This window comes from Branchiostoma lanceolatum, chromosome 8 (assembly GCF_035083965.1).
Source record: "Branchiostoma lanceolatum isolate klBraLanc5 chromosome 8, klBraLanc5.hap2, whole genome shotgun sequence".
Classification (NCBI taxonomy): Eukaryota; Metazoa; Chordata; class Leptocardii; order Amphioxiformes; family Branchiostomatidae; genus Branchiostoma; species Branchiostoma lanceolatum.
Window position 1 is genome coordinate 20,707,557 of NC_089729.1, and position 5,000 is coordinate 20,712,556.

Genomic DNA, 5,000 nt, shown 5'->3' on the forward strand with positions numbered 1-5,000 from the left:
GGACTGCCCAGCCCGCAGGCTGCGGTGGGGCGTGCCGGTCGCTCCGGCTACGGGCTTTGAGCCGGAGAGCGCAGCTTCCGATGTACCGGCCACAGCTGTGTGCCTAAGCGGCCGGGCGGATTTTCCGATGTCCGAAGGACCTGATGCCGCTAGCCACGTCGCTCCGATGTATTGCTTTGGCTTGAAGTTGTTGGGCTGGTCGGGGTACTTCCGATCCCCGTATGTAAGGGGAATAGCAACTGGTGTTGGGGTTCTTCCGATTCGAAAGGGGAATAGCAGCCACCAGTGCAAGTCCTGGCAATTAATCGTCTTCCGATGTTTGCGCCGTCGGCAGGACACTCTCGGTGCGCCTGCGGACTGCCCACCCCGCAGGCTGCCGAGGAGCGTTCCGGTCGCCCGAAGGCGGCCGACCGTGGCTGCCCTACGGCCGGGCAGGGCCTCTGCTGCCGAGAGGCACGCCCCGTTGCACCTGCGAACGGGCCCCGGCCGCTGGCCACGTCTTCCCGTGCATGGCTTTGGCCTGAAGTTGAGCGCAGGTGGCGTCGATCCTTGGAGAAAGCCCGTAAGAGCTTCGGTCGCTGACTCCGATCCTGCGAGAAAGCCCGTTAAGACCTTCGGTCGCTGACTCCGATCCTTGGAGAAAGCCCGTTAAGACCTTCGGTCGCTGACTCCGATCCTTGGAGAAAGCCCGTAAAGACCTTCGGTCGCTGACTCCGATCCTGCGAGAAAGCCCGTTGTTAAGACCTTCGGTCGCTGACTCCGATCCTGCGAGAAAGCCCGTTAAGACCTTTGGTCGCTGACTCCGATCCTTGGAGAAAGCCCGTTAAGACCTTCGGTCGCTGACTCCGATCCTTGGAGAAAGCCCGTAAAGACCTTCGGTCGCTGACTCCGATCCTGCGAGAAAGCCCGTTAAGACCTTCGGTCGCTGACTCCGATCCTTGGAGAAAGCCCGTAAAGACCTTCGGTCGCTGACTCCGATCCTTGGAGAAAGCCCGTAAAGACCTTCGGTCGCTGACTCCGATCCTGCGAGAAAGCCCGTTAAGACCTTCGGTCGCTGACTCCGATCCTTGGAGAAAGCCCGTTAAGACCTTCGGTCGCTGACTCCGATCCTTGGAGAAAGCCCGTTAAGACCTTCGGTCGCTGACTCCGATCTTTGGAGAAAGCCCGTAAAGACCTTCGGTCGCTGACTCCGATCCTGCGAGAAAGCCCGTTAAGACCTTCGGTCGCTGACTCCGATCCTTGGAGAAAGCCCGTAAAGACCTTCGGTCGCTGACTCCGATCCTGCGAGAAAGCCCGTTAAGACCTTTGGTCGCTGACTCCGATCCTTGGAGAAAGCCCGTTAAGACCTTCGGTCGCTGACTCCGATCCTTGGAGAAAGCCCGTAAAGACCTTCGGTCGCTGACTCCGATCCTTGGAGAAAGCCCGTAAAGACCTTCGGTCGCTGACTCCGATCCTGCGAGAAAGCCCGTTAAGACCTTTGGTCGCTGACTCCGATCCTTGGAGAAAGCCCGTTAAGACCTTCGGTCGCTGACTCCGATCCTTGGAGAAAGCCCGTTAAGACCTTCGGTCGCTGACTCCGATCCTTGGAGAAAGCCCGTTAAGACCTTCGGTCGCTGACTCCGATCTTTGGAGAAAGCCCGTAAAGACCTTCGGTCGCTGACTCCGATCCTGCGAGAAAGCCCGTTAAGACCTTCGGTCGCTGACTCCGATCCTTGGAGAAAGCCCGTAAAGACCTTCGGTCGCTGACTCCGATCCTGCGAGAAAGCCCGTTAAGACCTTTGGTCGCTGACTCCGATCCTTGGAGAAAGCCCGTTAAGACCTTCGGTCGCTGACTCCGATCCTTGGAGAAAGCCCGTTAAGACCTTCGGTCGCTGACTCCGATCCTTGGAGAAAGCCCGTTAAGACCTTCGGTCGCTGACTCCGATCTTTGGAGAAAGCCCGTAAAGACCTTCGGTCGCTGACTCCGATCCTGCGAGAAAGCCCGTTAAGACCTTCGGTCGCTGACTCCGATCCTTGGAGAAAGCCCGTTAAGACCTTCGGTCGCTGACTCCGATCCTTGGAGAAAGCCCGTCAAGACCTTCCGTCGCTGACTCCGATCTTTGGAGAAAGCCCGCAAGAGCTTTGGTGACTCACTCCGATTTCGCGAGAAGGGCCGCAAGAGCTGCGGGGACTCACTCCGATCCTGTGACAAAGCCCGACTCTTCAGGTCGCTCCTATGTAGCCCACCATCTCTTAAGCATTGGCGGCCGGGTCGGCCGGCGCTGACGGCCGAAGGAAGCCGCCGGGCGGACCGCGTTTGGTGTTTCCCCGCTCCCGAGGCCGCCTGCTACACGACGGCATGCGACTTTCCGGCCTGCCCCGACTTTCGGATTTCGCCAGGGTGTCTGACCAAGGTGTAGGTCGCCGATCCTACCTTGAGAGGAGTGGTCGTTTTTTGACTAGGCAACTCTTCCAGAGCCCGTAGCGGACGGCGGCTGGGGGCCAGCGGGTCCGGGAGGGTGCGGACGGGGCCGGCGCGGCACGGGCCAGACCCCTGCGTGGAGAAAAGACGGGGTCGTCCGGTGACTTTGCCCCGTCGGCCGGCTCCATCGGACTTGGCACCGGGCGCCTGGGCGGGTGTCGGCGGGGGGAGTGAGCGCCCCGCCCCGCCCGACTCCGACCGCCCCGGAGGGCGCCCCGGGCCCGCCGGGCGAGCGAGCAGGGTCCGTCCGGTGTGGGGCGGGGCCCGGGGAGGCGGGGGTGGAGCGGGCGGCCGAGCAACGGGGTCGACCGGGACGGGTCTCCCCCGGCCGGCGGGGCCGGTCTCCCGTTGCCCCCGAAGCCTACCCCGTGGCCGACTTGCGGTGGTTTTTCAAAAAAGTGCTCTGTAGGGTGTCTGACCATGTCGTGGGTCGCTCAACCTACCTTGAGAGAGTGGTCGTTTTTTGACTAGCTCGGGAATCGACGGCGAGCAATCGCACACTCTCTCGCCAGTCGTTTTGCTACCCCGCCGACCAGGCTGCCACTCCCCGCGAGGGCAGCCGGAGGTCGACAACCGGCTTGGAAGGCGCCCGCTCCTCCGCTCCTGCGGGCGAGGACGGGCGTGCCGACGGGCGTCCGGAACCAGCGCCGGGGCAGGCCCTCCGCGGAGGGCAGCCCGGGTCCCGCCGCTGCGGCGGCGGACCCAACGGCGACGGCTCGCCCCTTCCGTCTGCGTGCGAGTACGCCTTGCGGACTCGGCGGTTCGAGACCCGGCCGTCCGCCTTGCCGGCGGACGCGTCCGGTCGTGAGAGTGCGGGACCGTTCCTGACGGGACGGCTCGGGCGTTGAAGGGAAGCAACGGTCAGGTGTGGCCGGGAGTTCTGCGCTCAGGCTCCCGAGGGTTCGCGGCCATCTCCACGGCGCGTTCCCACCTCACGGCAGCGACGGACTCGGCGGCGCTCGGCGCTCCGGTCGAGCGGGACCGTGTGGCGGCGGCGGCAGTTGCGGGTCTTCCCGCGCTGCCCCGCGGCCGCGGCGGTCCTCTCCCGGCGGCGACCGCTCTTTCGCCGCCTCGGCGTCCTCGCTACCTGGTTGATCCTGCCAGTAGTCATATGCTTGTCTCAAAGATTAAGCCATGCACGTGCAAGTTTAAACTGTCCCAGTGAAACTGCGAATGGCTCATTAAATCAGTTATGGTTCCTTTGATCGTCACATCCTACATGGATAACTGTGGTAATTCTAGAGCTAATACATGCGGAAGAAGCGCCGACCTCACGGTCTGGCGTGCATTTATCAGACCAAGACCGACCCGGGGTTCGCCCCGGTCCCTTTGGTGACTCTGGATAACCCAGCCGATCGCACGGTCTTCGCACCGGCGACAGATCATTCGAATGTCTGCCCTATCAACTTTCGATGGTAGGTTCTGTGCCTACCATGGTGGCAACGGGTGACGGGGAATCAGGGTTCGGTTCCGGAGAGGGAGCCTGAGAAACGGCTACCACATCCAAGGAAGGCAGCAGGCGCGCAAATTACCCACTCCCGACTCGGGGAGGTAGTGACGAAAAATAACAATACGGGACTCTTTCGAGGCCCCGTAATTGGAATGGGTACACTTTAAATCCTTTAACGAGGATCTATTGGAGGGCAAGTCTGGTGCCAGCAGCCGCGGTAATTCCAGCTCCAATAGCGTATATTAAAGTTGTTGCGGTTAAAAAGCTCGTAGTTGGATCTTGGGACCGGGCTTGCGGTCCGCCGCGAGGCGTGTCACTGCTCGTCCCGGCCCTCCCCGCCGGATTCTCCTTGGTGCTCTTAACTGAGTGCCTCGGGGTGCCGGAGCGTTTACTTTGAAAAAATTAGAGTGTTCAAAGCAGGCCTGGCGCCTGAATAGTGGTGCATGGAATAATGGAATAGGACCTCGGTTCTATTTCGTTGGTTTTCGGAACGTGAGGTAATGATCAAGAGGGACGGACGGGGGCATTCGTATTGCGGCGGGAGAGGTGAAATTCTTGGATCGCCGCAAGACGAACCACTGCGAAAGCATTTGCCAAGAATGTTTTCATTGATCAAGAACGAAAGTTGTGGGCGCGAAGGCGATCAGATACCGCCCTAGTCACAACCATAAACGATGCCAACCAGCGATCCGCCGGCGTTACTTCGATGACCCGATGGGCAGCTCCCGGGAAACCTGAGTTTTCGGGTTCCGGGGGAAGTATGGTTGCAAAGCTGGAACTTAAAGGAATTGACGGAAGGGCACCACCAGGAGTGGAGCCTGCGGCTTAATTTGACTCAACACGGGGAAACTCACCCGGCCCGGACACAGTAAGGATTGACAGATTGAGAGCTCTTTCTTGATTCTGTGGGTGGTGGTGCATGGCCGTTCTTAGTTGGTGGAGCGATTTGTCTGGCTAATCCCGATAACGAACGAGACTCTGGCATGCTAACTAGTTCGGCGATCCCGCGCGATCGGCCGCAACTTCTTAGAGGGACAGCCGGCAGTAAGCCGGACGAGATGGAGCAATAACAGGTCTGTGATGCCCTTA

At 60.6% G+C, this 5,000-nt stretch overlaps 1 non-coding gene across 1 annotated transcript in view; it reads left to right on the forward strand.

Annotated features, from left to right (window-relative positions):
- The first annotated feature begins 3,545 nt into the window (after window positions 1–3,545).
- The window catches only part of LOC136441053 (small subunit ribosomal RNA), a 1,816-nt gene continuing 361 nt past the window's right edge, over window positions 3,546–5,000 (forward strand). Inside the window, exon 1 of the ribosomal RNA XR_010756773.1 lies at window positions 3,546–5,000. This exon is cut by the window's right edge and continues 361 nt beyond it. This is a non-coding gene — a ribosomal RNA (small subunit ribosomal RNA).